At 43.1% G+C, this 27,825-nt stretch overlaps 1 protein-coding gene and 2 long non-coding RNA genes across 7 annotated transcripts in view; 2 read left to right on the forward strand and 1 right to left on the reverse strand.

Moving 5' to 3' along the window:
• The window catches only part of GMDS (GDP-mannose 4,6-dehydratase), a 628,423-nt gene that overhangs the window by 457,509 nt on the left and 143,089 nt on the right, over positions 1-27,825 (forward strand). The window lies entirely within an intron of this gene.
• LOC111548556 lies at positions 6,490-22,924 on the reverse strand. Its single transcript, XR_002733468.3, has 6 exons — positions 22,775-22,924; positions 21,492-21,653; positions 20,866-21,382; positions 9,552-9,709; positions 8,614-8,738; positions 6,490-7,016 (listed from the first exon to the last, which is right to left on the reverse strand). It is a non-coding gene; the product is annotated as an uncharacterized LOC111548556 (long non-coding RNA).
• LOC111548555 lies at positions 20,953-26,078 on the forward strand. Of its 2 annotated transcripts, none has more exons than XR_002733467.2 (3): positions 20,953-21,349; positions 24,352-24,605; positions 26,009-26,067. It is a non-coding gene; the product is annotated as an uncharacterized LOC111548555 (long non-coding RNA). The 2 variants fall into 2 exon arrangements; XR_002733466.2 differs by having other exon boundaries at positions 21,000-21,349; positions 24,352-24,584; positions 26,009-26,078.

The following is a 27,825-nucleotide window of genomic DNA, read 5'->3' on the forward strand; positions in this document are numbered from 1 at the left end:
GCAGCTGTCTCATTTAGATGCCACAGCTCCTGCTGTCACCACCAAAACCAGGCTCCGAGGAGTGTGGGCAGCGTTGCTTCAAGCTTCCAAGCCCAAAGACTTTTCCAGGCCTCTGCTGTGCTTAGTCTGTAAGGAGGAGACTGCCCAGCGCCACTCCAGGCAGTGCCTGAACCATCACACACTCAGGGCCAGCGTTCATTTCATTTGGCCCCCGTATGTGGCCTCAGCCTGGGATGCTGAGGCCTCCTCCTGCCCATGAAGCCCCTACTGCTTTTGCGAGGCTGTGCGAGGGGCCTCGTCTTAAGTCGTTGCGTCCTGCTCCCAGAGGCTACAGTCCCACTCTTTCCCTGGCCTGCTGGCCTTGGTTCTTACTGGTACCTGCCCATAGCTGACCCTCCTTCCTGTGCTGCTTCCCTCAGCCAAGGCTCTAGACCTCCTGGATGCTTTTTACTGAGGCATTGCATTTCCATCTTTCTGGATCATAGTTACCAACCTCATTGATGTCTGCAAGTTAATGAATTTTGGTGAACTGAATTGAACTGTAAATGAGACAACATTTTTATGGAGTTACTAAAATCACATCATTCTGCATACATTATATGACCTTGAACTTCACTAGAAAGACTTTCCAAGACCTTCACCTTCTCCAAATTCTCAGACAGCACTGGAACATCACACTGAAATAGTAGCACACTGGTTTTAGGTGAATTTTTTTTTTTCCTTTACCACTGTCATATTTAACATCTCACTCGTTACTATTTAAAGTTTCTGACTAAGAACCATCTCTGCTGAGCCTCTTCACCTCCTCCATCAGCACTTGCATTTGAATTTATTTCTGGGAGCATTTTTCACCCTCTTACTTCTTGGGAGTAAGAGTGGTGAGCAGAAAACAAGCCCTTCTGAAGCTCACAGAGATGAACTCTAACAAGCCACCACGGCAGATTATGCTCTAAATACGACAGCATTACAGTCCCACATGCTCTTCCAGAGCCTTGCTACCCCCATCAGGAGGCGGAGCCTCCTTCCCTGCCATGGATGCTGGGCAGGACGGTCATGGCTGCCTGGATGAAGAGAAGACAGCACTGGTGCTGAGGCAGGGTGTGGTAGGCAACGCTGCTCCTCCTGACTTGCTCTTGTGGGATCTGGTCATTGTCCTGGGAGGGTGCCCAAGGGAGCCCACATGGAGAGGGCTGCATGGAAGGGCCTGGAGGTGAGCACTGACCTCCGGACAAGGAGTGAATGACCTTTCCAACAAGTACAGCTGCCAGCTGTGGACTCTCCCAGCTCAGGGCCCAGACAACACCTCTGTCCAAACTGCTGGCCCAAAGAATTCATGACCATAGAAAACGGTTGTTTTAAGCTACCAAATTTTAAGGCAATTTGTTCTTGCTACTTGTCAGAATTTTTCTTAACCTGCCATCTAGAGCTCTTTTTTATTTTTTACATTCCATGCTGAAGATTTATTAAGAGCACAAAAAAACACACATTTTTATTTTGTATTTCAATTATTAACCACCTAGATGTGTTATAGCAGGACAAAGAGCTTCATGAAATATACATAACCCTGTTTGGGTAATGTAACTCTCTGCTAGAAAATAATGGGTCAGCTTCTTAGACTTTAAGGTATTGCTATAGCTTTATCCAGCAGTTTTATGTTGATCCTTGCCCTATTAGACTAAAAAGCCACCTTTTATCCTTTGAGAAAACTCTGTTATAGCACAGATTGTTTTTGCATCAGAACTATTCTTGAAAATTCTCTAAGTTACTTTTTCTTCACATTTTATGAATGAAAGTAATGTTCACAATTAATTGTGCAGTAGTTCAATTAATTGTGCAATTGTTGGTGTTCTGCAGTGCTCCTTCAGTCAGATCTGCAAAGGCATAACAGTCTTAGATTGGAGAATGACATCAGTGCACTTTACATGTAAGCAAAGGAAGGAAGCTTGCTGCTGGGTGGTCAGCCTTAGTCCAGTGTTCCATCCAAAAGAAGCATAAGCCAGCTTCACTGTGAAGCATGGGAAAATGGTTTTATTCTCTTCTGCAGTCTCTAGAAGTGGCATAGGGGTGTCAATCACATGACCCAGAGCAGTAAGTCTGAAAGTTTCTCTACCATCCATCTCCCCAAATGTCTCCAGATTCATTTTATCCCTCTCAGCCCCAGACTTGGCTCTGACATCCAGCCAGATCTGCTGTCTCCTCTGTCCCCCCTGGCTCTCGCCTCTGCTCTCCTTCCCACACTGGGTAGTCCTGGGATCAGGCAAACCGAACATCCTCAGGCAAGGGAAAGAGAGGGAGTTGTACGAAAATTTTTTCTTTCTTTTTTTTTTTTTTTTGAGACGGAGTCTCGCTCTGTCGCCCAGGCTGGAGTGCAGTGGCGCAATCTTGGCTCACTGCCACCTCTGCCTCCCAGGTTCAAGTGATTCTCCTTCCTCAGCCGCCTCAGCTGGGAGTACAGGTACCCACCACCACGCCAGGCCAATTTTTGTATTTTTAGTAGAGACAAGGTTTCACCAGGTTGGTCAAGATTTTCAAACTGACTTTTCAGGTCCAGGTTGGTCAAGATTTTCAAACTGACTTTTCAGGTCTCTGTCACATATTATTATGCTCAGAAATCTTTTTAAATGGATAAAAATAAATAGCCCACCTATAACATAGAAAATATTACTTTTATTGCAACAGATTTAATTTCCTAATTTTTTTTACTGCTGTTAGGGCCTTAACTAAAGTTGAGACATGTTCATGGTTTGGGGTGTTTTTAGGCTTGTTCATCTTGTGTCACAACCTACTGAATTATCACAAAATCCAGGACTTGCATAGACCCAGGGGCAAGGGACAGGGCTTTAGAGTCACCCAAAGTAACCTTCATATCTCAACGTCATTTCTGTCACTAAGTACAAAGAGCCTCATGGCCTTTTTGTATGTGTATCTGAAGCTTATTAATTTGAATGAGTAAGCTTCATTGTCATAGCTTATACCTACTTAATGTTTTCAAATTTCTCTCTACCTTGTATTTTCAGTAGTAATAAAATTACCACCTCTTAAAATAGCCAAGTATTTATTGTAGCAATGTTATCACTACCTATGTAAAACATCATGGCTTCTCCTAAGGAAAAGGAAAGGTTAAGTTTATTCAGTGTGCATTTTATCATTTTGATTCACAGATTTTATTCGGATTCTGTATTCCAAACAATGAGAGAAACATGCTTCTCCATTTGGATTTTTTTTGATGTGTGGATCCTGACTTTAGTGTTGGCCTCATACTTGAGTCAGGCATTAGGGATCCAGTGGTCTAGAAAGCACCATGCTTACCTCAAGGGATGTATAATTTTGTGGGACGTACCCAAGTAAATAGATTATTAGAATATCAGAGCCCATGACTTGCACCTGCACCCCGTGGAGCCTCAGGAGCAAGATCTCCTAAAGGAAGGGATATCAGAGTGCTTCAAGTTGAGCAATTATATCCTGTTTGAGGTTTGATGTTAAATAACTTGTTCAGGATTCAGCTCCCCAGTTACTCCCCCTGTGATACCAGTTTCTTAACCTTCTCCTCTGCTCTCCTCTCCTCTCCTCTCCTCTCCTCTCCTTGACAAGGTCTCACTCTGTTGCCCAGGCTGGAGTGCAGTGGCGTGGTCTCTGCTCACTACAGCCTAGACCTCCCAAGCTCAAGTGATCTTCCCACCTCAGCTTCCGGAGTAGCTGGGACCACAGGTGCATGCCACCATGCCCAGCTATTTTAAAATTTTTTTTGTAAAGACGGCGTCCCACTGTGTTGCCCAGGCTGGTCTCGAACTCTTGGGCTCAAGCAGTCCTCCCACCTCAGCCTCCGAACGTTTTGGGATTACAGGCCTGAGCCACCACACCCAGCCTCTGTGATCCTTTCTTGACAGAGAAATAATAATGCCTCCTTTACAATGTTATTCTGAGAATTAGACAAGTCCACGCCCAGGTATGGGAAGTGCCTGGCCCACAATGGACATTTAGTAAAATTATTTTATAAGTGTTTTATTTCCTTTTGATCTGTGTTCTCATTTCACCCTTACTTATCCCTTCCTAACAGTTTCCTAATATTTGCCTTTGCCAAGAGTGAGTTAAAATCAGTAAGCTCTAAAAATTAGCCAGTTAGCCATGAGGCATCTCTATCCAAAGTCTCTTTATGAAGAGCATTCCTCTTTCTATGGGTAATACGGAATTCACGTTTGATGATGGTCCCTTTTTCTCTAAATTCAGGATTTTGTGAGTCCTAACAAAGTTGGTCTTAAGGCTTGGACTGGAAAGATATTAAAAGATTAAGGATTGGAAGCTTTTTGTAGCCTCTGATGAGATAATAAAAATGTTATCTGTTTGTCCTTACTCAAGATAAATAAGGAAGCGAATGTTCACGGAGCGTGAAGTGCAGATGAGTGTGTTCGGTTACGGGCATCTGGAAACAGTGACTCTAACTATGTTTAGGCTTATTGGTTTGGTGTTGTATTTTTCCTTCATGCTTTTAAAATACATGTAACTGAGTCTTTTGCTAGAAATATCTTTTGGGCTAAGTTGGTATAAGGTAGTAAATGAAAGAATTGGAGAAAATTCTGTGAGTCTGGTCTAAACTGGGTCAAATTCTCTTTCCCCCATGCAGTTTCAATAGAATTCCATTGAATTAATTTTACTCATAATAAAATCAGTTGTAGTTCAAGCTTCAAGACTCTCAGGTCCTTTTGATCCAAGCACAACAGCCTGTTGCTGTGCAGGCTGTTGAACTTGGCGGCGAGGTGTAGGGACCGGGATTTGTGTTTGAAGTTAGCCCACTTTACCCCTGCTCATCAATATTTCAGGACAGCTGGGATTCTCTAAAACTCAGCTTTTGCCAAAAAAAAAAAAAAAAAAGGTGGTTTGAGAGGATTGCACCAGTTCTAAATTATTATTCCTACAATACTATAAAATTTTACAAAGGCCCCATGACCATTAAGAATATTGGAATCTGGTGACTCATCTTTCAGTACTAAGTTGAAAGGAAAGGAAGTCGCGACCCGCAGGGTTCATTTCAGAGGATATTCCCAGCGGGATGTTATTCTCCCAGCTGACAATTCAGAGGGCCCAAGGCCACGTGGAAGAGCCATCACCACATTTGACTTGAGCTGGCCCCATCTGGGTGTGAGGGTGGCAGGGAGACAGCAGAGGGGAGTAGGCCCTAGAGTTCAGCCTCCACACGCGGGCACTCGGGCTCATCAGGCCCAGTGGGAGCAGTGGCCCAAGGAAGTAGGCACAGGGCTCAGCAGAGTCAGCTTGAGGAGCAGAGGGCTAGAAGTCCAGGCCGGGCCCAAAGTAGCACAATACCAGAAACCCACCCAGCGAGAATAAGCAGCAAGAGCCTGGGAGCCTGGCAGCAGGTCTGCACACTGGACAAGGACCACTAGCAGCAGCAGAAACACAGCCCATTCTGACTGTCCTTCGCCCGGGACCTGAACCAGCAGCAAGGACACCTGGAGGAAGGACCACGAAGGCAGGGAGCCAGGCAGGGCTAGAGACCCCTTCAGGAGGCCTGCCTTGGTTCCCTGAAACACAAGGCCATTTTCTTACTGTTGGTCAGCAAAGAGCTTTTTCTAACCAGCAAGCTATCATGTGCCTTCTCTATTTCCTTCATCTTGCAATCATGTGATTCCCCACTTACGACAGTGCTTGTGAATTTGATGCTTTTACAGCACAGATCGGTTTTTGTCCAACTGCAACAGTTTCAGAGAAAAACTCACTCCCCACAGACAATTCTTCAAACTCAAATTGTTTTCAGAATGAGATGTGAAAGGAAAAGTAGAAGGGAAATCTGGTTCTAGTTTTTAAAGTTTAAGTTTGGTTCCTTGATACGATGGCTTTAGGTTTACACCTGGGGAAAAAAAAAAAAAGGTCTCGAGACATGACGCAGCATTGCAACCTCTGCACCATGTTAAATTTCTCCCCGGGCTTTGTGCTTGTGAATACAAGCTACAGTTACCGTTCAGTCTCTCTGATTAAATGGAACCATGACCTTGGTGTATAACAAAGCAAAACAAGATGGCAAAGTTCTTCTGAGTCTGGTATCTCACGAAGCGCTAGAACTCCTGTGATGGCGTGAGTGAACCCAACCTGCAGCCTGGGGAGGTGACAGTGAGCCGTTGCATGTTGATGCTACCGGGACCTGGGCAGAGAATGGGCAGAGCAGTGCGGGAGCAGCTTCTGGGCCTGGCACCCAGCAGCCCCGCTCTCGTCAGGCAGGAAGAGAGGCTGGAAGCAGGAGGGGAAGGAGAGGGTTTATAAGGACCAGAAGGCTCCTGGTGCTGTGGATGGGCATAGAGGTGGAGCCTTGCCGTGCCTTCCTCTCCCAGGCCAGCAGGGGAAGCGCTCCCGGGAAGCTGTGGGGACGCAGTTGCCACTATATGAGCAGCCCATAATAACAGTAGTAGTTGCCATTTATTGAATACGTTCTGTGTGTCTCGTACCATCCTAGGTACTGTAATTTAACCCCTAGAAGAGTCTCTGTGGCACTACGTAGTATTATCGCCATTTTACAGATGAGGAGACTGGGACCTGGAGAAGTGATTTGCCTGAAGTCACACATTTCCAAAGGATTAGAAATCATTATTTAGAAAACAAAACTTTTACTTATATATACCAAACACAATTGCCAGCATGTATATTTACATCTAAGCCAGGGATGGGCTGTACGCAGAGGGAGTGTGTCGGATTCACTTTGCTCTTTTTCAGTTTGGCGTCCATTCCCCGCTTTTAGTGAGGCGTGCTCACTATGGCTCCTGGCCTGAGAGCTGTTGGGTGGGACATGCCCTCAGAAGACTAAACTCAGAATTGGACCACACTGTCCCTTTGGTGGCCTTCAGCCAGCCGAGGCAGGACTTGGGAAAGGTGACTCTCTTCAGCAGTTTTGGTACCAGCCTGGCCGCGTCTGTTGTTCACTAAAACGTGTTGATATGACAGTCACAGGGCCGACTTCCACTCAGCTCTGCACTCGAAACACAGACACGTAGCTCAGTTACATCTGTGGCCTTCAATCAGTTAACAAAGAAATTGAATTTGGTCAGTGTTCTTTTCATTTTGCCACTATCAATTAGAGGGACACATTCGCATCCATGATTGAGTCATGCTTATGCAGCTGCTTATACGCTGTTCTTGGGAGGGGATGGGAAACACAAGGGCGCTTTTGTGGTCGTTTCCTATCAGACAACATTCCTTTTCACACAGACGCATGCTCATGCTCATGGATTAGATGAGGATTGTCTCAGCAGGGGTCACACGCATTGTTGCCCGCTGGAAAATCGCAGACTCTATCAAAAACTTTCCTTCCACAGTCATTGTCTGTAGAAGCTTCTCAATTCACACAGGGTTCTACTCAATAGTAAAAGTTACCTTTATCTGTGGTGGCAGTTGGAGGCAGAGGGCCCGGGGAGAGTCTCAGGCCGTTAACTCACCTGATCTGTGACCTTGGGCCTCGGCAAATTCATCAGGATACCGCAGGAGCCCTTCCAGCTCCAGAAGCAGTACCATTCCCCCTGGCCAGGAGGCCGTGTGAGCAGTCCTGGGCTAGAATGGTCAGAACTGGGCCTGGGCTCAGAGGGGAGCATTCGGGGGATGAAAGACCCTCCTCTAAAGTTTCCAGTAAGTGGAGCCTTGGACAGAAAGTCCTCCAGCATGACCCTGAGAGGGCTGCTGGAGGAAAGCTGTCCCCGTACCCAGAGGCACATGGACGGTGGTGATCACGTCTGGTCTGATTTGTAGATGAGGGCAGCTCATTTCTCTTGAGGCCCCCACTTGAGCGCTCCCTCCTCACTCCCACCCCAGCCAGGACTGGTCCAGGGAACCGCATGGGAGGCCATGCCAGCACTGCGAGATGATGGGCTAGGCCTTTGAAGGGCCAGGCACAGCAAGAAGAAACCTGAACCAGGAGGGCAGCAGGGGTGTTGGGGTTGGAAAAACATTTTCAGGCATATTTCTGCTGTAAGAGAAAAAAAAAAAAAAAAAAAAAAAAAAACAAGAAAATGCAAAGGGCCAAGTTCTGACTGCAGAGCTGGTACAGTCCTGGCCCACACTGGTCAGGCCGCTGCTGTCGACGAGCTTTGAGGTCTGAGCTGCAAACGTCAGCAGGCTTTTTCCTGGCTGGCAGGAAGGGAAAGTTCCCTCCAGTGACAGACAAAAATAATGGATTTGGGGCAAGTCTAGGCCTTCAGAGGTTATAGTGAAAATTAATGGAGGGCCACGTTAACTAATGTTACTCTAATCCTGCAGTTTGGGACATTGGGCTAAATTTCTGTTTTATGGCATGTTTTACAAACTAACCTATTTTAGATCTTGGAACACTCCAGGTTGGAGTAAGTTCCAGGTCAGGAAGGCTGCCCCCTGCTCTTGAATTCCACAGTTCCTTGGCCACTCCTCAGCACAGTGCCTGCCGTTCCACTCGTCTGCTGTCTCCACTGAACCTTTAACATCAGCTCATTTATCTTTCAGGTGTTATAATAATTGACTTCAATCAGTATTCCATTATCCTAAACAGGCAATTATCCACATTGTCACTTTTGCATTTGCTCTTTTGACCTAGGGGTCACAGAGGCCCTAGTGTAACAGAATCCAGCAGAATTATTCCCTTACCTGTCATATAAATAGTCATCCCAGCAAAATGAGACCCAAGGGGGCTTTTCGTGAGGTGTTGAGAAGGCCAGTCTAACTCGATCCTTTATTCAGCTCTTTAAGGAATGCAGTACTGTTTTGGCACTCTATCAAAATAAAACAAAGTTCCATTTTTCAGCTTCTTTTTTCAATGCATGCACCCCTGAGCTTACAAATGCTTCTTTGTGGCCCTCTTTATTGAAATTTCCATTCAGCTCTTCCATCTGTTAGCTGTGTTTACCTCTATTTCTCGGGAAAGAATTCAGCATTTCACCTTTATTTGGGGTGTAAGGTCATAAAACTGTCTGGATTATTTCAGCTATATTTATACCAAACTTAATATTGCTTCTTTAACAGGTTTAAAGCTTTTAATTCCCTGGTTCGTTATTCATGGTGAGCCGTCTGCTGAGAACAGTTTGTGTTTTATAATGGAGAAGGTGCTTTATACCCTCTTGCTATCCCTCCACCCCCCGAAGAAGAAAGTGTTCCACAAATGTGAATTTCATCCAAAGATCATCTAATTTAAACTCGAGTTCTGTTCCCTACACATGACTGCTGAATGCACAGAACTGCATTTCAGGAGCAGAGACTTGCTCAACATTCTCCTTTTTCCTAGAAATATTGATGTCATTACAATCTCGGAAAACTCTCCTCAGAGTGATGGTGTAACACACACTGTTGGAGTGGAGTCTCCAGATGGAGCTGGTGTGCGTGTGTATTTTCTTAATTTTTCAAAACAAAGTGACTTCAGCCTTCAGCAATAAATTTGGAAATATATCAAGAAGAAATATAGAAATAACATAAAAATGCAAGCGAAATAGTTTTCTTTCTAGAATCGCCACATTTAAAAAAGTATCACACATCCTCCGTAGCAACATGAACATTAAGGCAGCAGTGTGGGATAGTGGAACGAACATTACCTTTGAAGTGGACAGGCTCTCCAGGCTGCATGGGAGCTGTGCTATGTAGGCGCAGCAGTGCGTCTCACCTCCACGTCTTCTGCCACCCAGCAGGAGCCGTGTAACCTGTTTTGCTGCTGGCGTGAGGATCAGGGATATGGAGCGTGCCTCTATGGTGCCTGGCACACGGTAGGCATTCATCAGTGAGGGGCTTTATTATTACTATGCCGAATTTTACAGGGTAAAATGTGCCTAGAATTAGTGTCTGAAGCCATTTGTTTTCACACTCATGGTTATCTAACACCTCATCTATCATCTGGGGCCTACAGGTGTTCTTGTTGTTGCTTCCTTAGTTGATGGGGTTTGGGCCACATTCCGCCAGGACTTGGCAGATCTTGGGGGAGAAGAGTGTCGGTCTTCACCCATATATCTTTGCATTTCCTGTTTAATGGTCTTTCAGGGCAGGCAAGTTGAGTGCCCAGATAGAAGGGAACAAAGTCAGTGCTCTGAAAATATACTTAGATGCAGGTTTCGATGATGTAAATCTGAAACAGAGCCTAAGAGTCCACATATTTCACTCTCAAGTGATGCCCACAGACCTTCTTAATTTTTTTAGGGACAGGGTCTTGCTCTGTTGCCCAGGCTGGAGTGCAGTAGTGCGATCATAGCTCACTGCAGCCTCCAACTTCTGGGCTCAGAGTGACCCTCCTGGGTAGCTGGAACCACAGGTACGTGCCACCATGCCCAGCTAATTTTTTTTTTTTTTTTTTTTTTTTCTGTAGAGACAAAGTCTTGCTCTGTTGCCCAGGCTAGTATCAAACTCCTGGCCTCAAGTGATCTCCATGCCTCGGCCAACTGAAACACTGAGATCACAGATGTGAGCCACCACACCTGGCCCCACAGACCATTTTTTGAAAACCAAGGATTTCATATTCCACAAATTCTGTGTGGGACACAAGTCTTTGTGATTTTGGCAATGCCTTAGATTTAATGAAATCTTAAATGAAAATTCTATGTATTTTTGCATGGTTTGTTCAAAGAGAGGCAGCAACTGTCCTCTGACTTTCCACACTCAGTGGAAATAGAAATGGTCTTTATTCACTGCCCTCCCATGAATAGTTAAGAAAACTGTGTGTTCTTGATCCTGGTGTATAGTCTACTCCAGATGCTGAACGGTCATGGCTTTCGTTGGAGGTTGATGCAGTCACTGAGCCTCCGAGTCCAGCTGGCTCATCCTGGCTGCTCAAGTCATTCCACAGTGGTGGCAGTGCAGAGGCTGTGCCAGCACAGCACAGGAGAGGACAGGACACCCACTGCATTGCTCAGTAGAATGTTATCGTCAAACCCCACATACCTCCCATCTCCCCGTTTTTTATTTCTCAAAAATAAACTTCTCTTTTTTCACAATAAAGACAGAAAAGAGTAAGAGTTCATTTTAGAGAATTTAGAGAACTTGAAGAAAGAATAACTATTACGTAAAGACAGCCATCTATTAGTCATATTTTTGAAAAAATGTAGGATAATTTCTCTGTATTTCAAAGAACCGTGTTTTGAACTCCAAGCCACAGAAGTTTCTAGAGGAAGAACAAAAAAACTTTCATTTCATTTCACAGCGACATGGAAACTATCTGGCAAAACACTGCCTTTTTTCTATCCCTGGATCCCTGGAGCAGGGCATCAGGCCAGCTGCAAATCGCTCTATATACACAGGCTTCAAAGTAATGTGTTTTGACCCCTGCTAAACATGAGGTCAGGAAAGCTTCAAAGTATAGTGGGTTCAAGCACATCATGTCCAGTGTGAGTGCCATTCTTCCAGACATCCTTGGTTTGTATACTTGTGGCAATTTTCTGGCAAGTGACAGGAAAGTGTTTTATCGTAAGAATCAACATATTAATATAGTTTTTCAACAGAGTAAAAGGAAAAGGCACCTTTCTCTAAGACACTCAAAGATGCCTTTGAGCTATAGCAGCCACCCTGTAGAATTGGTGGTGGTTATGCAGTGTTTGTCTTTTAATATTTGCATAGTTTTGGCTCTTCGAGTATCTCCAAATACTACGCAGATAGACAGGAAGATGTTGTATGACTAAAGAAGATGAGTAGTGGGGTCTTACCAAGGTTGCCCATAAAACTCCCCACCTTCAGCCATGCATGCGCTTGCTAGTGTAATTCTCCAGCTCTTCTCTAGAAGGCTTGATATTTCTGAAGAACTTCATTTGTGGGTCCTTGATTTATTATTACTTTTCCTATCAATCATATTAGCTGTTACAGATTTTATTAAGTTGTTGTCTTTAACAGACTTGTCTTCGGAATAAGCCAAAGACAGGAAGCCATCAAGCAGGCTCCACTTGGAAATTTCTCACCCCCTTCAACTCCCCCTGGAATGGGCAGTCATTTGCCTGGTCCCAAAGACGTTCCTCGCTAGTCAGCCTGGCCTTGCCTCGGATGAACTAGCCACCTTCGGCTCTCTGAAACTCAGTTCCCTCTCCTCAATCTCCGGTCTTCTGATCCCTGAAATTGTATGCCACACTGATTCAGAGTGGCAGGTGAAGATGACTGCAGTGATGACTGATGAAAGTTTGCTTCTTTATAACCACAGAGGAGAGCTTTGGAAGCTACTCCTTCCTCAGCTCGGGTCAGGTCGTTTCCACCCCGACATGAGTTAGCATGCCTTTCTGCGCATATGTTTTCAATGTGACTGTAGCCTGAAACATCTTTGCTGGATATTTGGTGAGACAGACAGAAGGACGAGTGTGTGCATTCATATACAGGTTTGTCTGTGTGTCTGCACATTTACACACAGTCATCATTTGGGGATGCTGATGGGCCCTAATCCACCTTAATAACAGTGAGAGATTGCCTCATGTTTTGCTTTATAAAATACGAAAACTATCTCCAGCTGTGAAGGAATGACCCTCATAATTCATCTGAGAGCCTGCCCCTCTTCCTTGTGGGATATGCTCCATATCTCATATCAACTCATTGCTCGGAGTGTCCCCCACAGATGCAGGATGATCCTATGATAGATGCTGTGATTTCCGCAGCGGGGGAGGCTGGCCTGTGACATGTGAGTGATGAGATACAAGTGAGTTACGAAGACAGTACCTCTCTCCACACCAGATAATGTACTGTCCTTTATTCTGCAGCTATGTTGACATGAACATTACAGCTAAGAAAAGAGATGAGGGAAGTAGAATTCTTATGGTTTTGATTCATTTATGTATAAGGCCTTTCCTGTGATGTGTTCAGTGCTCTGGGAATTTGTTAAGGAGCAACAATGGCCATCACTTTCTTCTTTCAAGATTTTCTCTAATTAATTTTTGTATGTCATTCTAATGTTGGCTTCAACTAGTTTGTCATTTCTCTGCTTTAAATTGAAGCTACTACTCAAAATCCAGTTTAGTTCCTATTTTTCAAAAATGTACAGTGTATAGTGGTTTGAACTTTTGACCCAATAGTAAATGTTTGAAGCCTGAGATGCTCATAAACTGTTAATGGATTTGATATTTCTTAAAAACAAGTCTCTACCCTTTCATGTGACACTCTCCTGGGTGCTTCCCAAGGAGACTGAAATCTTGATTAACTCTTTCCTTCTTGGAATAAGATATAACTACCTCCATGGTGGATTCCTCCTCGCAAATCCTCTCAAGAGTGAAACGGTTAGAATTCCTGTGTCAGATACTCCCAGTGGAGAACTCGGCCAGTCCATCCGACAGCCATCGATGCTGCTCAGCACAGGCCTGTTTCAGAGCCAGTCAAGCACTTCTCTGGCCCACTGTGAAGCTGTCACACCACATGTGCTCAGATTTCCCTCTGATGTGCGCACCTGCCCAAGTGCAGCCCTCTTCCTCCATTAGCATCACTCTGCGGACTGTAGTCCCCAGGCATCCCCAACCATTTTGTGAAACAATTTAGCACAAACGTGTATTTCATGCGTCACACTTTGACATTGCTGAGCACTAAACATTCTAAGCAACAGTCAGAGCTTTTGTTAATAACCTTGTTAAGAGAAGAGAGTTGTATTTAAAGAATTATTACTTCAGTAGATGCTATTACTTTCAAGGAATATCATAACTATTGAGAAAGACCTTGGTTAACCCAAATAATGTAGATATTTCTCTCAAATAGTAGACTTCTCTTAAAGTTAAAAAAAAAAGAAAAGAAAAAAGAGAGAGAGAGAGACCATCTGTGCATTTTCTAACTGCCCTGAATGCATATAAAATATAAAGGCCATGCTCTGTTTTTCCCCTTGAATTTCTGCTGCCTTTTTTCATCATCTAAACCCTCCTTGCCAAGAGCCTCCCCTGTCCTTGCAGTTTGCTTTAACCCTGCCATTTGAGCCTAATGTTTGCAAATAGGGATTAGCGGGCTCTGTCCTTCACAAAGTAAGAATATGATTTTACAATATTGGTTCCAGCTAATGACAGTCAAAAGTTTTCCTGTGTAATCTTTTTAACTGCTATTTTGCTCTGAAATATCCATTTCAGCTTGAGCATGAGGAATATTAAACAGGAACACAGAGGTAGTATTTTCAATAAAACTCTCTTTCTAGAAACGAGTTGTTGCTGACAAGCCACCACCTACAGAACAGTGGAGAGGAAGCGAAGAGACCCTGAGTCCATGCTTGTTTTTGTTTTTTACCTTTGGTGTCATCACCAGCCCTGACCAACTGTTCAGCCAGGCCTCCTCCGCAGTCATCAGCTGGTTTTCAAAGTTCTCATATGCCCATCCCCACGAATGTGTAATCCTCCGTGCTCTGCTCAGTCTAGATAAGCCAGTACCATGGCCCACGACCATACACTCCTCCGTGCTCTGCTCCGTCTAGATAAGCCAGTACCATGGCCCACGGACCTACGCTCCTCCGTGCTCTGCTCCGTCTAGATAAGCCAGTACCATGGGAGATGATGTTACACCCCAAATTTCAGTGAATGACCTCTGCATCTCTGTTCGAGCGTTTTTTACTTTAATTGAAGAAATAAGTAGAATTTGTAAAATGTCTACCCATTGTCGGATGCAGTTCCAGTACCCAGTGAAATCCTGTATTGGCCCCTTCTGGATTTGAAATTTGCCTTTTCTCTTTCTGTGCAGATTCAAATGAAGGGGTATGCGATGTTTTTCTCTGGGGGTTAAAAGAAAGGACTCAGGAAATTATGTGCATCAGAATTTCTCCACACATACTACAAACACTTTCCAATTATAAGGAACATATTTTTTCTTTTCTTTAGCATATTCCTTCCTTGTCCTACCCTCAGGGGTTAAAAAAGAGACAGCTCATGCATTAGGTTTTGATTATGGTCTTCAATTCATTGTCTCCTTCTTCATTTTCCTTGTAACAGTAACTGAAAATCGCGTGAGATTCTGGAGATTACAAAAGGGCATGTATACTTTGACACATTATTGTACTGTTTTCGTAAATATCATTCTTCTAGTCCCTGTAAGCCCAGCCCTCGGTGAGGACACAGGTTTCCGCTCACAGGGCTGTTCTTTCTATTGCCGTTGGAAATTAAACAAAAACCTCTTTGCCTGCTCTTCCTTTTCTTCCTTTTCTTTCTTAGACTCTAAAGTTTCTCCTGAGACTGATTGCCTCCTAGTTATACGTTCATGTTTCTTAGATAGCTCTTCTCTTTTTCTCTTTCTTGAATTTTTACAGTATTCATAGAGCTGGGCTTGAACATCACACTGTACCTATAGATGCTGATAATGTAAGATACTTTTCTGGCTAGACATATCAGATATTGTCAAACTCCAGTTTTCAATTGGACCACTTCTTATTTCTACACTGTGTGACTTTGACCAATCAGTGAACATCTGTCATTCATTGTTTTCTCACAGGTTGCAATAAGACTTGCACAAAACTCAGAAATTTATCATGAGGAACAAATGACATCTGCATGAAGGTGTTTTGCAAAACAGTGCTATGTAGCTGTAGGATACATGCATCCAATTTACTCAGAGGAAATGGCATCATCAGTGCACACTATTGCAGCCACCATTGTATTGACTCACTACTATTTGCCTGGCACTGTTCCAGGCATTTTACACTCATTTTCTTGTTCATTTTGTTTAGGCCTGCAAAGGAGGCATTGTTATCATCATTTTACAGAAGAGGTGACTTGCCAGCATCACAGTCATTAAGTAGCAGAGCTGGGATTCAAACCAGAGTGTGTCTGAGGCCCAGGCCTTCCTCACTGTTTCTTTCAGCATCCTAAGTTAGGATGAAGAGAGTTAGGAGGAAGAGAAGACAAACCCCCAGCACAGCCATCTTCTGTGGGATGCATTTGGAACTGAATATGATTTGTTTGACTGTCTAGTAGCTGACATGCTCCAGATTAACCACACTTTCAGACTTAGATGGCTTCACTCCAAAAGAATATTGATATTTTAACACCAGAGAGGTATAAGAAAGAAGTGACTATGCCTCATAAACATTTCACTTATTTAATGTATTTAATTTTAGTTTGTTTATATATCCTATAAAAACATGAATAGCTCATCATTTTACATATATCAGAAATATCTGAGATTACCTGAAAATGGAAATTAAAATAACACTTTTCATAAACTCACAGGCACAGCTCCATGCTACAGTGGCAAATGCTTCTTCAATGATTACCTTGGCAGTTTTCTTTCTTATTGGATCATCATTTTAAAATACCTTTTCAGAACAGTTGACTGGATGCTTTTGGTATGCAGACTCCTGATTAAGTGATCTTCTGTCCTCATTAAGAAGACCCTTATGGATGTTTCTGACTAATCCTCTGCCATCTCACTTTCACTTTCCTGGTATAAATTTTTGGTTTACTACTCAATGGTTGGCTCTCAAAACAGGAAAGCAAGTTTGACTTCATAAAACCAACAGCTAACACTTGCACCGTGGTTTACCACTTACAAAGCAAGTACTGTTCACTCTCATTGTCGCACTCCCCACACCGTGGGGTCATGGCAAGGACTCCAAATCACCAAGGAGGAAACGGGCATCCCAGAGGCGCTCCGGAGCAGCCACGTTGACGGTGTCTGCCGCTTCACCCTGTGTGTGCTCCACGGTCAGATTCTCCACTGCCAGAACCAGATTCCATAGTTCCTTGTGTCCCACACAGCTTTTAGTACAGTGCCTTAACACATGGTCTTCAGTAAACACATGTAAAATTGAAGCATCAGTGAGTGAAAGATCACTGGAAATTGTGGCCTTCTCTCTGAAAATCCAAATTTCCTAACCTAGGGTCTGAAGCTGTCTGTGAATCTCCTCAAGTCGTAGGTTAAAAAAAAAGTGTCCACGTGTCAGCTCACATGTGTGTGCAGTTCTCAGGAAAGAAGATATCCTCCTCATTTTTCATCAGATTCTCAAAGGAGTCCATGACTCAAGTAAAGTTAATAATAAGTGCTTTAAAATATTAAACAGAGAGCCCCAAAATGTTTTAAGATTTTAGTTAACATTCATAACAAAAGATATAAATCATTAGAAAGTTAGATTTAGGCTGGGTGCAGTGGCTCACACCTGTAATCCCAGCACCTGGGGAGGCCGAGGCAGGTGGTCACTTGTAGTCAGGAGTTTGAGACCAGCCTGGCCAATATGGCAAAACCCCATCTCTACTAAACATACAAAAATTAGCCAGGCCTGGTGGTGCGCACCCATAATCCCAGCTACTTGGGAGGCTGAGAAACAAGAATCACTTGAACCTGGGAGGTGGAGATTGCAGTGTGCAGAGATCACTCATTTTTTGGTTGCAGAGATTGTGCCACTTCACTCCAGCCTGGGTGACAGTGCAAGACTCCATCTCAAAAAAAAAAAAGAAAGAAAGAAAGAAAGATTTAAACTCTGTGTTACCTAAAGAATATCAAAATTTTGTGTCTGTGCTAATTGATGTTGGTTTGTTAGAGCTTTAAACTATTGAGGTTGAAGCTTGGGCTTCACTCTTCCTCCTGGCCAATTAATAGCCTGGTTATGTGGCTGAGGATTTCACTGAGTCCTGCCAGTCACCTTGAAAATGCCCACGAAGGGTTAGCAAAAGGGAAGGCAGGGAATTACAGTATGCCAATCAATTTCCTCCCTGTGCTTCCTGGGTTGTTTGTGTTTTCATAGTTTCAGTGTGAATATAACTTGGATTTTAGCTGAGAAGTAGCTTGACACAGGTTAAAGTGTCATTTTCTTTATTTCCCCAGCTTTGAGAGAATTTGTTACCCCAGTATTGGACATTCCACAATTCTGTTTACTCACAAGTTAGATTGTGTACCTTCTGTTACACTGGTTGCTTGTGGGAGAAGGATCCGTTTCCTCTTTATCTCCATAAACCCAATTCTATTAGTGTCAGTTATTGTTGTGAAGCTTAAGTGAAAGTCGATTACACAAAATCACCAGGTCAAAATAAAGGACTTTTCTAGGAACAAATTACATCAGTAGATAACCTAACTTAAATTATAGTATACTAGTGAATAATTTTTTATCACTGAGTACTTTACTGTCTATAGAATATAGTATAATCAGACAGAGTAAACTGTTATTTCCTCTCCTGGGCATATTATTCTGTATCTTTTATCTCTTACACTAATCAAGGAATATTAAAAGGAACTCAAAATGAATAAGCACACAAAAAATGAGAAATATAAGCATAACTCTTTTAGTCTGTAAAATGTCAGTAGTTAAATAGTAGTTGTGAAGTGCCCGTTTTTACAAATTATGAATATTCAAAGGATACAAAAACATTTTTAAACCAAAGCAAAATATATAGATTATTTCTTATGTGAAATGCTTGGGAACAGAAATGTTTTGGGTTTTGGAGTGTCTGCATTATTCTTACTGGTCAAACATCCCAAATCCAAAAACTGAAATGCTCCAATGAGCATGTCCTTTGGACGTTAAGTCAGCACTCAAAAAGTTCAGATTTTGGAACGAGAAACATTTCTTCATGAAGGAATGAGTAAACACATTACTTCCTTGGTTGAAGCAGAGGAGTTCTAAGGCATGTACCCAAGTTTGAATTCTTCAGTATCTTATCTGTCATATATTGTTGGTAGCTGGCAATATTGATCCCTTTTTTGGAGCTGTTCTTCCAATTGAACTTTCAGAAGCAAATGATGAAATCATCCTTGCACTTTTTGAACATATCCTATTAATTATACTGTCGTTCTAAATATTTACAATGTATTCTTTCAAATATTTGTAGATATAATAGAAAGCATGTCTCTATGACATGCTTTACTGAAGTGACATTAGATATTCCCCTGTTTATACACATTCATATGGTTAATGACTCATGTTACCTATTAAGGTTTCCTGTTTCCTGATTTAAAGATATTTAAAGGCCTCAGTACTGAAATGTTTATTTTTTACCTCTGGATCTTCTGCTTCATATGGTAACATATAAACAGGCTAAATACCTATTTTAACACCACCAGACCCACTTTTTAGCTTTATTATGAAACGAAGGTTTGGTCAGCTGAGGGCAAGTTGTATGCATAACATACCTGGCAGTATAGTCAGTGAACTGTCACAGAGAAGAGAGTCAAAATACAAACACTGAGCATTTCTACAGCAGCTTAGAGCCGGGATTAACTTGGATCACCTAGTATTTTGTTTTTAATGAAATTCTCTCCCTTGTGTTTTCATGTTTGGGAGACAGTCCAAAGTTAGCTCATGCTAATTTAGTTAGGCAGTGCCCTCCGGGGATGTCACAGGCTTCCCTGACCTCTCCGGAGAGAGATTCAGTGAAGGGATGAGGAGAATTAAACATTCCTGAGAAATTGGAAAGCAACAACCCCCAGAGAATTTGCAGAGAAACTCGCTCCAGACTCGGCTGCCAGAGACTCAAGTCACCTTTTCAGCACTTGCTTAACGTCTCTCTCAGTCCCATCTGGCTTGACTCAGAGGTCAGTCTGGGGGACTGGGGAGTGGTGGCAGCTCGGAGAAGAATTCAAGGGAGGGCCACCAATAGCACGTTCTGCTTTTGTTGCTTGTTTTTATCTGAAGTACATTTGAAAAGATGGACAGGGCATAAGATTGAAGTAATAACTTGATTTTGCTTGGCTATCTTTTTTTCCTTTTAACCCAAAATTTACTTTAGGTGAACTGGTATTTTTATTTCCTAAATAATGAGTTCCTTGATTCTTGATGACTAAAATTTAAGAATTGTTGTTGTTTCTATTATACAGGACCTCTGTGACTAATTATTTTGTAATTATATTAGGTATTTTACAAAGGATGTTTTCTCTTAGGCATTTAATGAAATTTGGGGGGTGGGGGTTGGAAAATATGTTTCCGGTTTTAAAATCATATTCCCTTTGTGGTTTACATTTCCTATATGAAGAATTTCAGAAAACTAGGAAAACAAGAGTATTATTAAATATTGAATCTGTATTATAAACAAATCTAAGGAGCTGCATTTTATAGTTTGTTCATTGTATTTTCTGCTGAACAGAATAAAGTTCAGTGTGCCCTACAGGTGTGGTATGAGAATAAGGTTTGGGATTCCCTGCTCGATTTTACACTGAAGTCAGATTCATCAGGAAATAAACAGCCCTTACCAGGTGCTCCTTTAGACCAGATTGCTGAGCTGGGAGACCTAGCTGACCAGATCTGGCCCATTGCCAGGCTTTGTTTAGTCCAGTCGGTGTTTCAGCCCACAGTTAACATTTTAGAGTTTGTTGGGTTTTTTGAAAACATAACTCAGTTTTTAGCATGTTCGACATGCAGCTCCTCTGTGTAAGCAGATCTGGTGAGACTGGTTCAACATGCCCGGGTGGGAACAGTCTGTGGGAAACGGGGCGCTCGCTGGGCCTTCTAGAAGGGGAGAGCCTCTGCATGCTGCCTGCGGTGAGCTTACCTGGGCTCTGGAGGCACTGGAGTAGCGAGGCCCACCTTAGACTCTCTCCCCAGGCCATACACAAGAGAGAAATCACTTTTCAAAGTAAGCGACTTTGTTCAGTAGAGAGTTATAGCAGATATATAAATATGACACTTATTTCTTCATTGGCTCACATTAGAATTCTCAGGATGCTGTTCTCTCTCCACAGTGGCCTCCAAAGAGACCTGGCCTGGGAGACGGAAGGTGTGGGTTCTAATGCAGAGCCTTTCCCCAGCACCTGAAACAGCTCATGCGACTCTTTTCCTAAAGCCCAAATGAACCTGCTGTCTCAAAAGTTCTGTGATCTTTGCTCCTGTCTAATTTCCTGTGACTCAATGCACATCAGCTTAAATAACCTAACTTCTCCTTCCTTCTGTGTCACACACAAAAATTAATCATGGAGTCAGGTATCTTGATGCACTGAGAGCATTACATTTAAACAGATGGGCAGAGAATCCCTTTGTGGAGATACGAATCATCCTGTACTTCACATACCCACCCTCCATTTCACATGTGTCGTTTTCGTATAGTGCAGCCAGTCTGCCCACTGTGAGAGAGGACATTTGCGGTTGATATCTGAAGTAGAGGAGTTAATGAAGGCACTAGGCATGTTTCGAAGGACCCAGGTAAAAGCCTTCTTACATCTTCAGCCCTTTGCTTTAGGGCTGAAGATAGGACAGAGAGAAGAGTCCTGGGCTGAGTCTTGGAAGGACCTTCTCAAGGCCTTTGCGTTTGTTCTGCTATTTCCTAAACCTTTCTCTACTGTGCCGAAGGAGTTAAAGGGCTCCGAGCCCTAACCCTCCATCGGGGAGTGTCTCGGGCACCAGAGAGAATCTGGCACAGGACATGTTTTCATGGAACTGCTTATCAAAACTAAGCTTCTGCCGTTTCATTTAGACGGGGTAGATTGGGTGGAAAACTGGCCCCAGGACCAGGAAATTTGCCTTCTGTTCCTGCTCACCCGCCGCGTGACCCTGTTGCAGGTCAGTCCTCCAAGCATGTCTCAGTTTCTCCATCTGTAAAATTAGACAATGAAATGAATGTTGTTTATAAGAAACCTGAGGGCAATCCTTCTGATTATTTTCACTGAAACAATGCGAATGAATATTTTTGTGGGGGCTCTACCTTGCTGTCTTCCTGGGCTCACTCTTGCCTGCGCCTTCTTTCTGCTCCAGGGTGTTTCAGACCACAGCCTTCTCAGCTCCTGTTAATGGGTTGTGTTCCCATCTTACCTTCTTGTTAACACCATCCCCAGCTCTAGGAAAAGAGGCGGTGGCCCTGGGAACTCTTCATGCCAAAATAAACAATAGAGTTTGGAAACATTTAGACCAAGATAATTAGGAAAATAGTGTTGAATAAAAGATAGCATTAGAGTTGCTATCATGCTTAAGTTAGAATCCGGTTCCAAAAAGCACAATCTCCAGTTAACTGATCGGTTGTAAAATTTCTTTTCTTTTTGGTTTAGTTTTGTTTTTTAAAAGATTTAAATTGTTTAAACCTTCTGATCACTCCTGTCAGTTAAGGTCTCTTCCTCACTGAGAAGTCACACTGGGGGAAACAAATGTGCCAACAGCTGTTTACTGTTTAGCAACACTATTAAAGGAACACTATTTAACAATAATTAATGAAGCTAACTATTCAGAAAAAAAAAAGCTCCTCTGAAATATCTACCTATATAATACAAACTTATTTTCTTGAAACTGCAAAAACCCACATGTGAAGACATATGTAAATTGCCAGATTTTTTGTGTTCTTTCAAAACTTAAATATAACCAAACGATTTTGGGCAGGGAATCAGAAATTCTTTAGAACGGAAATGTTGAAACCCCAGACTCAGTTCTAAAACTCATCTTTCAAAAAGAATTCATGCTCTGAAAAATGCAGCGTTTTTATGTTTGGTATGATAACAGCCTCATGGAATTATCACATCATATCTTGACGATCGTTATGGAGAACTGATGATCTCTTACACATTAACCCAGGGGTTTTCTATAATAATATTATCATTTATAATAGCAAAAACATTTTGTAGATCACAGAGTGCTTTTAACATATTATCTGATGGGATACCTCAAACCCTATAACCTGTGTAAGAAAATCACGGGTGAAATGAGTAAGTTGTCTAAAGTGACAAGCCTATTCCAGACAGGGCCCAGCATTTTAGGACTTCCATCCGAGTTCTTTTCACTGCATAATATTAAGACTGTCCTTTATCGTTGCCTATTTTCCTGTAAAAATGATTCATTTGGAAAGATGAAGGAAAACACAAAGCCTCCGTCTCTTGCCTCTGTGCACCTCTCGGCTTTCGCATCCCACACAGGGCCTTGGTTTGAGTGCATGATTCTGTACTCACCCTCACAGCACATTCCTGGCTTTAAATACTTGCCTCCCATCTTGTGTGAACGTACATTTGTGATCACAGAAAGGCCTTCTCAGTTACCAGCACTGTTTTTACCGCTGGGAACACAATCATTTCAAACAAACAGCTTTTTTGTTTCTTCACTCCTTCACTCCTAACCCCCAGCCTCAGTAGCGCTGTGAGGAGCTGTACTGGACAAGTAGCAGGCAGGCCTGTGATGCCTGCGCTGTCTTTCCCCCGCACACCCTCTAAACTGGCAGGGGTGCCTGCCAAGAGGGCGTGCCTCAGCTCCCGTGGATCGCAGGTTTGGCAGACGGCAGTGTTCCCTCTGAGGGAGCCCTACACCTGTGCCCCCAGCGTGGAGACAGGGAGCACTCTTCACTCTTAGGAGTAGATGTTCACTACTTTCGCTAGTGCTCCTAGCAAAGTTTCCAACTGAGCTACTGAGTGGGAGACAGATTCGTACAAATGGAGAAACTGGTTCTTCTGCTTTCTAGATTTCATGCCACCATGATGACTGGGATGTCCCACTGTCCCCCCTGGGCAAACCTGAAGTCCATTTTACTGTTAGAAATGCTTGATTTTTAAAAAATCTGTTTATTCTGGAGTCAGTCACACACAGGGCAATCTATGTGAAATAAAAGAAAAAAAGGAAAGAGCAGTTGTGTAATTGCCGTACCGTCAATCGTGTTCATTCTCACACTGACCGTGGTTTTTAATGTCTGTCCACCTGCAATCTGCGGCCTCCCTAGAAAGTAAGGGCAGCACCCTGGAGGTGGGGGACTTATCACTTGCCAATAGGTTTACTCTCGGGGAGACACTGGGGTTTTATCTCCATGCCCTTGGAGAATTGAGTTACTGAATACTTCCCTTAAAGACCTAAGTCACTGCAGCCCATTTGCATAGTCCTCTCACTGAAGTTAGAACTGAATTTGTTCTTCTTCATTTTTGGTTAAGAAGATACACATTTGGAGGACAGCTCAGAGCAATGGGGCTGACCTACTGGGAAAAGACACTTTGGTTTCTTGTCGCGTTTCTGGATGACCCATGGCCCGCATCTGCCAGCATCTTCGAACGTGTCTGCAGCACCAGTCAGCCTCACCCACATGTCTTTGCCTTTGCGATCTTAGAAAGAATTTAGTAGAAATGGAAACTGAAGATTGAGCAGAAAGTATAATTACCACATGTGTTTACCAGCTCCTTTTCAAGAGCAGTAAAAATATTCTAAATATTCTGCTTGTACATACACTAGCACTCAGAAACTACCAGCTTTGTAAAACATAGTTTTGATTTTTGGAGCAAATGTTCAGTTGCTGTTCTTTGACATTATTGATTTATAAACAAAATGATCAGCATTCCCTGATATCTCGAAGCAAAGAAATTAGGGGAACACATTTAAAATGTATCAGTTTGAAACCTTCTAAATGCTCTTGTCTAAATAATAACCACAAGACACTGAAAATACCAAGTTCTATAAAAAGTGAACAGGGACGTGAATGTGTTGGGCCTGGTATGCTTTATTTTGAAGACCCAGCGTGTTTCTCCTCTTCCCAAGGAAGATTCAAATCATGAAGTTAACATCTGCCTTTTCATAAACACCACTCTCAAAGTGCTCTTTCTCTTAAGGTTGGAGGCTGAAAGAAAGAAGCACAAATCTTCCCTGGGCCAAGAGTTTCATCATAAGCCCTGTGTGATCAATAAGGACATTGTGGTGGTGATTTCATAGCTGATTAACTTACATGTCTACAAGCCAACACTTGACTTGAAAGGCTGGTCGGGTCGCTCGCCGTGCGAGCATGGCCTTTACCAGCCTGCCTGGCAGCCAGCTCTGGGACTGCTCGCTCCTGACCGCAACCTGGGTACGGCCCTGAAGTTTCGTCGTGAGTAACCCGTCAGCAGGAGCCCCTGCTTCTCTGAAAGGGCATTTTGTCTTTTTTGGCAGTACCAAATGGCAAGATAATTAGTGTTAGAGAGGGAAAAAACAGAACTGAAAACCACATCCATACCTGGTTATGGACTCTTCAACTTTGTGCGGGCAGAAAATGTGGTGGCTTTATTTGTCTTCATAAACGCAGACGGTTGTAAGCAATTGAGCATTTAATGATGAGATGATGCTGAAAGGCATAACTTAATAAAAGTTGCCTCTGTGTTTCTCACTTCATTGTGGAAACACACTGTGCTTCTCGCTCTTTCTGTAATCAGGTTTTTATCAGATTGTCCTTTAATTCACGTCAGGATCTTACATCTTAGTATTTCCTCTTAGAGTTTTTGTGCTCCTCCTTGCAAACTCTCTTTCATTTTCAGGGAAGGGGGTTCCTATAGTTGTTTTAGTCTCTAGTGTTGTTTTTAATTTCACCAATTATGGAGTAAATAAATCACTGTGTACTTGGAAGAAAACTTGGCAGGAGAGCAGAATATGTTAAGGAGTCTTGCTTTTCATTGTGAGCGAGATTTCCCAACTGGAGCGTCTCTGTTTTATTTTGCCTCTGGCTAACATCTGAGGATCAGTAATAAAGCCCTATGCAAATACTTTCATGTATTAAAAGAACAATATTTTGACACTCATTGACACAAGCAAAAAAAATACAACATTAAATTAGTCTTCCGGAAAACAATGAAGACATTGTTCATTCACATGAAATGAATGTGAAAAATGTTGTGTTATATTAACAGAAAAGCTTGCTCCTCCAATCTCGACCTTTAGCACCAGCGTAAATGACATTACTCATGGTGCTGTATAGTATTAGACAGAGTTTCTTGTTAACAGTCTTGAGCAGTCGTTGATAACTTGTCAGACTATGGAGAATTTCAGTCATCAAAAAATAAATGTTCATTCTCAGTGTCTGATAATTTAAGTTTCTCTAAAGATTTTTAAAAGCATTTTTTGGATATTTTAGAGTTTTCAAATACTCGATAAGTTAAATACTTTGAAAGTGTTAATTCATTGTAGGCTTTTTCTACTTGTTTTTCCAGATTTCATCTAGAATTCAGTAGACTTAATTTTTTTTAAACTCCCTTGATCATCTATAATGTGTTTTTAAAATAATTGAACTTCAAGGTGCACTTTTGATTTTTGTTCTGAATCTTGGAGAACACGGGGGGCTTTTTTGTTTAATTTTTAGTAGTGTGGACAGGCCCTTCCATGGAAGGGGAGGTTTCTCTAGGTGACTGTTTGTATGTAGTAGAATTTCTTTCCTCCTGTATCACTACACTCAAATGTTACAGTTACAATCATTGTTTTCTTAAATATAACTGGCTTCCCTTTTCATCTGTGTTGATCCAGGATATTGCAGAGTCAGCATCTGGGAAATCATTGATGACAACAGAGCATCCCAGTCCCGGATGAGATCAAGTTAGTAAGAGCGATTTGACCACCCGAAAGAACAAAACTCAGATACTCCTCATAGTGGGACATTCTTAGATTAGCAAACAAAAATTAAAAGAAGAATGATTAAATCTAATTATATTCAGCATATTTTTCAGAGCACTGAGTGGAAGAGTGACTTTTAACTTGACATCTTGATTTTTGTGAATGAAGAAACTGGGGAACCACGTTTGAAATGAGTTTTAACCAACAAGTTGCATGGGACACTAGGTTCCCAGTTACAAAGATGGTACATGTCCTAGCCTGCCATCTCCAGAGGTACTCGGGGTGGGCAGTCCTTGGTGGTGGGGTTGATGATGCCCTCACGAGGACCCTGAGTGCCCCTCCTCCTCTGGTGTACTGGGTTGTGTCCTCTGTGTTCCCACAGCTCCTTTCACACTGGCTCCTCTCCCATCATTTTGGTGGCTGGCTGGGCAAGAGGCCATCTTTCCCGCTGGATACTGAGGTCAACAAGTAGTGACTTATCCATCCCCCTGGAGCTCCCTTCTTACCACTGAATAGAGAGCTGACACACAACTGGTCCCGTATACTCGTGGTCCAGAAGTCCTGTTTGCTCTTTATCCAAAGTTGTTTGCTCAAGGAGCAGAAACCAACTGAAAGAAATTCATGGAAAACGGGATTTATTGTAAGGAGCCTCAGGGCACCTCACAGGAACGGGAAAGGAGGGTCTGCTTTCCTCTGCGCCTGCACATCTCTCCTTCACTCCCTCCCTCCTCACGGGCTCCCTTTGCCACCCTGCTGCCCACACAGGCCTCCTTCATGCCTCCCAGTCGCTCCAGCTGGCCCCGCCGCTGGTGACAGTCTCACGACTTGGTGCTCAACCCTTTCCCGCTGTTTCTGCCTCTGTGTCTCATACTACAAGTGTCTGACACTCCCGTTGGCCCAGAATATGTTAGCTCTCCATCCATGGAGGCCAAAGGGTGTGGGGGGTGGGGGTCTGGGGCGCAGTAGGCACGGGGACAGGGCCCCTGGTTTAAATACACCTGGTTAGACTCACCCCTTCATCAAGAGCAGTGTGCGGGGACGGTCTGGTCAGGAGGAAGGTTTTAGGAAGGAGCCACACCTGAGAGTTCCCTGGTAACTACCTGAAGCCTCTGTCCCAAAAGTTATTTCTTAAATCAGATTTGGGCTTTTAAACCCCTTTTTCCTCTATAAATGTTGAAAGCACATAGGCCAGGCACAGTGCCTTCCTTGTCTCTTCCTACGTGGTCTATCCCCAGACTCTAGCACAGTGCCCAGCAACCAGCAGGCACAATGTAAATATTCATTTCCTGCCTGGTCAGGTCCCCAGGTCAGTTCACAGAAGTCCACACAGCTATTTGTAACCGACATGTAGAAGAGAGTATCAACAAGAAAACGTATTCTAGACACAGCCATGAGAAAAATGCACGTGAGCATCATGCAGTCGCAAGAATACAGGAACGGGAGTTGAGGTTCCAGCCCCAGCTCTAACACTTAGCAGGTGTATGACTTCAGGTGAACCATTTAATCTCTCCAGTTTCAGCTGCTTCATCTTTAACATTTGTCGAATTGAATGAGAACACCTCTAAGGCCCCTTCCAGCTATTAAATTCTGTGGCTTTGACTAACATAATCAGGATTTAATACACTCCACCCTATTAGTCTTCCTTCCCCATGCTATTTATGGGTGCAAGAGTTTGATTGTGGAGATGAACTACACATTCTCCCAGGCACCAGTAACCTCAAGATGTGTAA

Source organism: Piliocolobus tephrosceles, chromosome 5 (assembly GCF_002776525.5).
Source record: "Piliocolobus tephrosceles isolate RC106 chromosome 5, ASM277652v3, whole genome shotgun sequence".
NCBI lineage: Eukaryota > Metazoa > Chordata > Mammalia > Primates > Cercopithecidae > Piliocolobus > Piliocolobus tephrosceles.